Source organism: Mastomys coucha, unplaced genomic scaffold (assembly GCF_008632895.1).
Source record: "Mastomys coucha isolate ucsf_1 unplaced genomic scaffold, UCSF_Mcou_1 pScaffold23, whole genome shotgun sequence".
In the NCBI taxonomy this organism is placed as follows: domain Eukaryota; kingdom Metazoa; phylum Chordata; class Mammalia; order Rodentia; family Muridae; genus Mastomys; species Mastomys coucha.
In genome coordinates this window covers 107,486,133-107,495,510 of record NW_022196906.1, presented here as the reverse complement: position 1 = coordinate 107,495,510, position 9,378 = coordinate 107,486,133, and the positions used below count along the sequence as shown (strand labels likewise).

Sequence of the window (9,378 nt, the reverse complement as noted above, 5' to 3'; positions counted from 1 at the left end):
GGGAGAGGGAGGAAGAGACTCTGACTTTGGACTTGACATGAGCTTTTGAACCCTCCAAATCCATTCCCAGTAACACATTTCCTCCAACAAGGCCATGCCTCCTAATCCTTTTTAATACTTTCAAATAGCACTACTCCCTGGTGACTAAGCATTTAAATATATGAGCCTATGAAGGCCATTCTTATTCAACCTACCACAAAGAGTGAGTGACTCTCTTCAGCTTTCAGCACTGGATTGGGATTTTTGAGGCATTCAGCTATATGGACTAAAGAACTGCTGGGTTTGCAGCCTCTCCAGCATGCAGAAGGCCATTGTCAGACCACTTAGCCTCCATTGTATAGCCAATCTTATGGATCCCCTTTCATAACATATGTCCTATTAGGTCTGTTCTCCTAGAGAATCATGCCTACCTTGCCCAATTACAGCACAAAATTTGATAACAGTGGTGTATTTATTATCTCTTGACAAATAACACATTACCTCTAAACTAACTGTTATTTCCTTGTTTCTGTGGGTAAGGTATCTTAGCAGGTATTATGCTTCAGAGTTTTGCTTACATGATTATCATCCAGGTGTCAACTAGGGGTACAATTGTTGGGGTCCAGGAATTACCTCACAAACCATACAAACACTGATCTCAGTCAGACAGGGAGAGAGTATTGAGCACATGCCCCAGGACTGATCGATCAGGACCATGGTCCAGATTCAAGAACTGAACTCTGACATTGAGTTAAGATCCTACATGGTTTTTAAGCCTAAAATCCACAAATGTCTTTGCCAAATTATTCTACCACTCAGGATTTAGGGATAGAGAATTTCCTTAGGAATATGTCTTTGTTGTGCATTTACCCTTTTTCCATTGGTTGGGGTATTTAGCTGTAGCAGGGGACTTGTCTAACATTCTTAGTTAATGTCTTAATTTGTCTACTGGGATGGGAATTATCTTGTCTAACATTCATGTTTTAACTTGCCAATCAGGATGTCAGTTACCCACTTATATGTCTCTTTCTGTCAGGTAGGATATCAGTTCCCAGGGAGGTCTTGGGAACTTAAACTTGACCCCTACTCAAAATGGAAGTCTTATTTTAAATAGATGCAGGTGTCTCTCTTATGTGGGGGTCCATCCCAGGGGCAGCTTATAAAAGCAAATACCATAAAAGCTTATACGCAGGGACAGGAAGTGCTGTTGGGTGGTTGGTTTGGGTCCAAGCTTACTGTGGGTAACTATACAAAGAAGTTCTATTGACTTCTATCATAATTTTTTTCCAAGGGCATGGAATATAACAGAATATGCAATCAGCTTGGGCATGAGAAGGTTTCCTAGTAACAGCAAAAGCAACATATGAGAAACTTTCCTTATTATGGCAGGTTAGCCAGATAACGGCTAGGTTTTAACATTCCACCTAGGTCTTAATATTTTACTAAGGTCTTAACACAGTCACCTTAAGGATCAATCAGAGTAGGATCTACTTCTTGATTTACTGGTGTGACTGTATTTCTCTTGGGCCATTGAGCTGAATGTCTGAGTTGCTCATTGGCTCTTGGCCAAAGGTTGCCTACAGTTCTTTATAAAGTGGCTCTTTTGACTAAACAAGCATGTAAAGAGAGCAATTGTGAAAATGTGAAACTGAGGGTGAGAACAAGAGCAAGAGCAAGAGCAAGAGCAAGAGAAAGAGCAAGAGCAAGAGCCAGAGCCAGAGCCAGAGCCAGAGCCAAAGCAAGAGCCACAGCCAGAGCAAGAGCAAGAGCAAGAGCAAGAGCAAGAGCAAGAGCAAGAGCAAGAGCAAGAGCAAGAGCAAGAGCAAGAGCAAGAGCAAGAGCAAGAGCCAGAGCCAGAGCCAGAGCCAGAGCCAGAGCCAGAGCCAGAGCCAGAGCCAGAGCCAGAGCCAGAGCCAGAGCCAGAGCCAGAGCAAGGGAAGCCAGGTGTGTGGAGCACACTTAATTCTCACACCTGGGAGGGAGGATGTGGTAGCAGACACTTCTAATTACAACACTTGGGAGGCAGAGGCAGGTGGATTTCTGAATTTGAGGCCAGCCTGGTCTACAGAATGAGTACCAGGATAGTCAAGGCTATATAGTAAGACCTTGTCTCAGAAAGAGAAAAAGAGAGAGAGGGGGTTGCAAGAGGGGAGGGGGTCATATCTATGCTGGAAAACAGTTGTGTAACCTAATCATGGAGGTGACATCTCATTGTCTCTACTGTTCCTCTTGGTTAGAAGTAAGTCACCAGGACCAGTGCACAGGACCAGAGGGAGAGAGCCACAAGAGGCCACTAACATTAGGAGACAAGGATTATCTCCAGCTACATCACAGACTACCAGTCACAAATACCATGTATGGCATGACATTTTCTGGGTAGGCGCTATTTGCAGGCACTCTCCTAGGGCCTTTCTATGAAGTCTGTTATTCAATACTTACAAAACTCTACTGAATATATACTCTTTTCCATCTCCATTTTATAGACAATAACATCCAGGTACAGGAAGGTTCACTAGCTAGCAAGTGTCAGAGGCTGTCAGAGGTATGTCTGTGTTCTGGTTGGGGTCAGATATGATGTCTTTGACTCTCCAAAGAGAAGAAACTTAGCTTAGGCTTTGCAGACAGGAACCTGGTAGCTACTGAGTAAATTAGGGAAGGAAGGAAAGGAAGAAGGGAGGAAGGGAAAAATGGAGGGAGGGAGGGAGAAAAATAGACCTAGGACACATTTTAGCTACTTTTATTCACTCTCTGGTCCTGAGCCTTGACCCACACTAAGTAATAGATCAATTACTGCATGGCCAGCTAAGGTTCAATATATCTACTAGTCAAAAGGGCCCGACTTTCAGGTGTAGCATACAAGATGAGGGATGTTGTGCTGTTAATTGTTCTCACATGGACTATGTTACTACTTCACACTTCAGAGGATGTCCCACCAGTTTGAATGCTATGACAAGAGACACCCCTGTCTAGTCACAAGGAATATCACAGGGGCATTTAGAAGGAGGGCTTGGTAGGGTTTTTTGATCAGCTTTCTGCTTAAAAAAAAAAATAACAAAAAGGATTATTTAAGTGCTTTTAGTTTTCTATGCCAAAACACCAAAAAAACAGAATAGAAATTGATGTCTTACCTATCCAAAGCTGGGGAACTTGAGGTAGAGATTGATCTTGTGGGGCTGGGGGAGGGCTCTGCAGGTAAAGGTGAACACACTCGCTGTGCAAGCCTGACAAACCATTGCTCCCTAGAGCATCATAACAACAAAGTGGGAGAGACATGACTGCCAAAGGGATGATGATTCTGTGTTTGGTGAAGCTCTGCTCTCCACCCCATAGGTGTGCATCTATAATATGAAGGGAAAAGGCCTCTTGGAGCCTTTTTCACAGGGCATTAATCCTTCTCATGAGGACTTTGCCCAGTGACTTGATCAACTTCTGAAGGCCTTACTTCTAAATATAATTTGAGGGTAAGGCTCTTAATTTATGAGTTTGCAGCAGGCCATATAGGCATTTGGATCATGGTAGGGGATAAAACAGGGAGATAAATAACTCACTGAGCTGGTAATAAACTGATGTGTTCCTGAGGCTAAATTCATTAAGGAGAAATGGGTAATTGGGGGGTGGGGCTCCGTCTGAATCCTGCTAACCTCGGCTCCATGATCCTTTCTTGTTTCTCTTCATGGCTGAGCCTCACTCCATTGGCTCCTTTGGGATGAATCGGATGGATCCAGAGGTCATGACTCATGAAAAACTGTCCTTCCTGTAGCCTAGCAGAGCTCATGGTTTGAAGCTACTATAGCGCACAGCACTGGCTATTTATTAAGCACTTTCTCTTGGGCTGCTCCTTTGGGTCTTCGATGAACCTCTGAAATGACGATATGGGAAAGAGTGGAGTGTCTTCTACCCTGACCACTGCATGTACTCCTTAAAATTGCTTGGTTGTCAAATTACTGAGAGATATCCTGGTGAGAAAGGAACAAAACCATAGTTTAATGACAGACTAATAGCTAGGCAGTGAACTCATTGGGGGAAACTTAGGACCTTTTTGTGAAATGAGTGTTCTATCAACTGCTGCCTCTTTTTTCTCATTTTATTATTACTATTATTGTGTGTGCATAGGTGTGTATCAGGTATGTATATCTTCATGTGGGTGTGCATCTGTTCATGTGGGTTTGAGTTAGGTGTCTTCCTTGATTGCTCTCTACCTTGTTGTTTGACGCATGGTTTTTAGCTGAACCCAAAGCTCACAGATTTGGCTGGGCTAACTAGCCAACAGGCTCCAGAGAGCCTCCTATCTCTATCTCCTTGATGCCAGGATTACAGATGTTTGCTGTGCATCTGGCTTCTTGTACAGTGCTGGGGATCTGAACTCTAGTCTTCATGTTTACACAACAGGCACTTTACTGACAGAGCCATGTCCCCCTTCTCTAACGATGTCCCCTTGAGTCCCTTTTAATATGGTTTAAGTAGAGCTTTCTTATGCCTCTAATGGGGCCTTCTTTTTTCAGCTAACATTCCTGATTAGGTTAACACTGTGAATGGCAATAAGTGAAGCTCACTATTCTGTTTGCAGCTGACATAAGAAGCAATTCGTCCTTGAGGTTCTGTTTGCACAACTGACATCTGCCATTATTTATTGGTTTTGAACTAACCTTTTAGATGTTGTGGGATGTCACCTGCACATGTGTATCATAATCTCTGGTTTACAAGTAAGGAAACCAGGCATGGAGAGGTTGCCACAGGGGACTTCTCAGGGTGTTGTATTCATCCAGCAACTGAGACCCTCTTAGACTTTCTGACTCTAAACTCTGAATTCTTTGTACCCCTCCATTTTCCTTGGGTTGGGTCCCCAGAGTCATACTGAGGAGTGCTCACTGTATTGCCTCCTTTATTGCACAGTCCCATCAGGGATGTGCTTTGTTGGTGGATGAGACTGAATGATGTTACAAGACTAGAGATGCTGTGGTCCTTCCCTCTGTCTGTGAAGAGAGATTACCCAGTGATTCCATAATGCCAGAGCTTGAAACACAGGTACAGCTATGATGCTCATGCCCGGGTCCTGCATGGCTGGACCGCTATACCTTGTTAATCTCTTCATTCTTCTCCTTATAGAGGGATACATCTCTTGGTGACAGAGGCTGTTGTCCTGGGGAAACATAAGGAGCCAGATGAGAACCAGAATTCATCTCTCTCTCAACTTACTGAGTGCAGAAGCAATGAGAGCAGCTGCCTCCCACTCCAGATGCTGCGCCTTTCCCCACCACAATGGACTGTATGGCCTTGAACCATGAGACACAATAAACTCTCCCTGCCTTAAGTTGCTTCTTGTCAGATATTTGGTCAGATTAATGAAAAAAGTAGTGAGCATAAATGTTTATTCTGTTCATTTTGTCCTAGCATGGTTTCTCTCTGTTTCAATATCAGGAGAGCAAGTAGGTGAGTGGGTATCGAAGCCTAGACTGCCTTTCATGTTTGCTCTGTCTGTGACTGAGGCTTCCCTGCTGTGAGCGGGCTTAAAACAACTACCAGAAAAGGAGAAATGGGCTTTTGATATGTAAGAGCGAGATTTATAAGAAGCATTGAGCAGACTTCCAATGGGCCCATACCATGGTCAGGCTTTTGGAGTGGGAAGGTAACATGAGGGATGGGTATAAAGTCTTAGTCGTAGAAAGGCTCAAACTGTCCCAACGGACTTTCTAGCCATCCTTTCCTCAAGCCAGCCCCCTGGTAAATGCTACCTACATGCATAGCTGGACCACAGAGGGCTCCTTCCTCCTCTCCCAGTTCTGAGAAAAAAAAATCTTGGCCATTTGGCTTAGCAGCCTGTTATGATGTGATGTGGAAATTGTCATCTGTGAACAAAGGTGCTAAGAAAGCAAATGTTGGGCCTGAGGCAGCCTCTTCTGCATTCTTAGAGGAGATGCCCTGTGACTTTCCCAGGGGGCCATGGTCCTCAGCACCAGATGGCTACCATGCCTGCCCTTTATGCTTATCATGTGACTTGTCATGTGACACTGCACTTGGGGTGGACTCTCAAGGTCTTATGTAGCTATCGAGAGCTTTCCAGAACAAGGCAGCTGTCCTAGCCTTAACATCCCAGTGCCTACTGGCTGAGTGAGTGGGAGAGCTTGTGGACCTCTGACTTGCATTTGGATAGCAAGGCAACAAGAGGGGCACTAGGGGGCTGGCTTGAGAAAGGGTCACTGGAAAGTCCATTGGGATAGTTTGAGCCAATATGTAACTTACTGTGTTTATTCAGTTACTGAACGAGGCTTAACCAGGCCAGTCAAAATCTTTCTAATGAGATTTTAAAATAATATCTCTTCACAGATCATTGCAAGGAAATATTTATGGGGAAATGAGTCATTATTTATTGTTAAACTTAAAGAACTTTTGGGGGTTATAAATAAACTCTTCATCATCCAGTCAAAAGTAATAAAGCTCGTGACTTTTCTGCTCCAAAGAATTCTGTCCCAGCTTGCCTTTTCCTGCCGTTCAGTTTATATCGAGCTTTGTCTCACCCACCACCGGTTGGTGGGTGTTTAAGAAGTGAAAAATAATTTTAATATTTGCCAAGGTGAAATAGAATTAATTTGGTAAATCTGCTACTTAAAGGAGCATGGGAAAAATACTGAGACAATATAGAGGTTTTTTTTCTGAATTGTCTTTTGTTTTTAATTATTTCTATTTCATTATCCTTTTATTTTCATGGGTGATTATATATACTTTAAAACTAAGCTAGAACAAAGCAGAGTAAATAAAATCTACAACCAAGGGACAAAGTAGAATAGAAAATATTAATTAACTACATAGCCTTTTATTTCTATTATCAGTGTCTTCATCCTCTATCCACCCACCTGTCAATCAATTAGACTCCATTTCCATCTATCCACCCATGAACCCAGGATCCATTCATCCACCCATCTACTGATCCACCCATCCACTGTGTCCTTCCAAGAGCCCCTCTCTGCTTATTTGTCCATCCATCTGTCCATCTGTCCATCCATCCATCTATCCATTCATCCATCCATCCATTCATCCATCCTATTTATTCCACCCATCCAAAACATGGCCAGGGTTTCAGGTAGTATTGAAGTTATGTTTGGATAAGTTCGTTATGGATGAATGCTCTGTTAATACTTAACAATCCATCTCTTCTCTACCTACCTCTCTGTTATGACAAACAAGGACTCTAGGTTTTTTCAAATATTCCTCTGGGGCAAAACTTCTTCTAGTTCTAATTGAACCCCACATTCCATTGTGCCCGTTGGAGGTATCAGCAGGGAACTCAAGGCCATATTCTCTGCATTTTCCTGTCTCTCACCTCCCACTGAAATGTGGTTATTCCTTGGTTGTCTCAAGTAAGGGCTGTTTTTTTCTCTCATGCCACCCATAATACCTGCTCCTGTGAAATGCATGGAGTCTGGGAATGTTGTTCTTTCTACTACTTGGGGCCTCATCAGCTGCTGTCTATCTACAACCCTCATCCACAGGAGAATTTAGTACTTGGCTCAACTACTTGCTTCTCTCTCAAATGCCATTCCTATCCTCAGGACCTATGTATCCATAGCAATGGCTCACCTCGAACCATTGTCCCCTAATTCTTGATCTCGTCTTCAATGGATTTTTAATTTACCAAATACACAATGGGACATCAGGAAGCTTAGTAGACACCAGTCTAGGTCCAAGCAGCTCTGCCCTAAGGCAGTAGGTATTACAAAGGCAAGGAGATAACCAAAAATAAACAGAGAAACAAGAAAATCTCGCTTTGAGAGTTGATAAGTTGAGCCAAGTGTTAAAAGATACAAAGAGGTTGCGATGATTGCCCCAGTTGTCAACTGATATAACCTAGAATCTGCTGGGAAGAAAGTCTTACTTAGTGAGGGATTGTTTAGATCAGCTCAGCCTGCGGTCATGTCTGAGGGGGATTATCTTGATTACCTTAACTGATGTAGGAGGACCCTGCCGTGGGTGGGACTGCTTCCTGGGCTTGGGTTCTGGACTGTGTGAGAGGATAGAAAGGAAGCTGAGAGTGCGCATGCGTACATTCATCTCTTCTCTCGACTGTGAATGTGACGTGACCAGCTGCTTAAAGCCCCCTTTGCTTTAACTTTCTCGAAGTAATGTATTATATATTATTACCTGGGTTTGTGAGCTAAAATGATCCCCCCTTCTCTCAAGCACTGTTATTTTCTGTGTTATTTTTATCAGAGCAACAAAAATGAAGCTGGAATAGGAGTCGGCCATGAGACAGCTCGGAAGACAAAAGCTTTGCGAGCGGCAGTGAATGTGGGATTCAGGAAGAAGGGTGAGGCCTTCCCGAGATGCATTTTCCAGAGTGGGAAGTCAAGTCGTAGAATCCGAACATTCTCTAGCGTCACTAAACCTTGTCTGACCTCTGGAACTGCACACCTGCTGACCCGCTCAGGCGGCGCACTGTTTTCTATGGTGTTCCTACAGATTCAACACAGCGCTTCACCTGGTTATGTACCTTTATCGCCATCGTTCACCCACCCTGCTTAGCCATGGTGCCAGTGCTTTCCTGTAGTAGAAGGGCCTTCTGGCGCCTTCGGACTCACCCAAAGGTGAAGCAGATATTTTCTGCTTCACCCTGCGACCTCCCTTTACCAGCATCTTGGAGCTTTTACTTCTGGATTAAAAAGAAAATTAAAGATTTGTATTCGTTTTTAAGATTCCATACAAATATATGTTGTGCACTAATTGAGCACAGCCCAACTATGTTCCTTCATTCTTGCATTCCTCACCCCTCCATATTATTGGGAGTTCCTCTTACTGCCCTAGGCAGCTTCTTGTCTATACTTTGTGTGTGCGTGCGCGCATGCACGCGTGTGCATGCGTGCGTGCGTGCGTGCGTGTGTGTGTGTGTGTGTGTGTGTGTGTGTGTGTGTGTGTGTATGAATGTGTGTGAGTGTGCTGTCTGCATATATGTATGTGTACCTGCGGGTGCTCGTATGTATGTGCACATGTGTGTGCTATCTGCATGTGTACCTGTGGGTGCTCACACCAGTGTGTGCACATGTGTGTGCTATCTGCATGTGTACCTGTGGGTGCTCACACCAGTGTGTGCACACGTGAAAGGCGGATCATGGAGTACCCTTCCTGTCACTTTCTACTTTACTCCCTCGAGCAGAGGGTGTTTTTTCACTGAACATGAAGCTTGCAGTCTTTTCAGCTTGCCTGATTTCACCAGCAAGCTCCAGGGATCTTCTCCCACCCGACCTGAGATTATAGGTCTTCTTGTAAGGTTCTTCCCAGCTGGTTAGATTCATGTGAGATGGTGGAGGTGTCCTGGCTGGAAGGTTTAGCTTGACTCTCATTGTTAGGTGGTCCCAGATGTGCTAAGGAGATTGGGGAAGCGGGACAGAGCTTCAGTACTCAATGTAA

At 44.0% G+C, this 9,378-nt stretch overlaps 1 long non-coding RNA gene across 1 annotated transcript in view; it reads left to right on the top strand.

Annotated features, from left to right (window-relative positions):
• Positions 1–5,259, top strand: part of LOC116073445 — a 33,845-nt gene extending 28,586 nt beyond the window's left edge. Inside the window, exon 3 of the long non-coding RNA XR_004111807.1 lies at positions 5,086–5,259. This is a non-coding gene — a long non-coding RNA (uncharacterized LOC116073445). The remainder of the gene's footprint in view (positions 1–5,085) is intronic.
• The last annotated feature ends 4,119 nt before the right edge of the window (positions 5,260–9,378 follow it).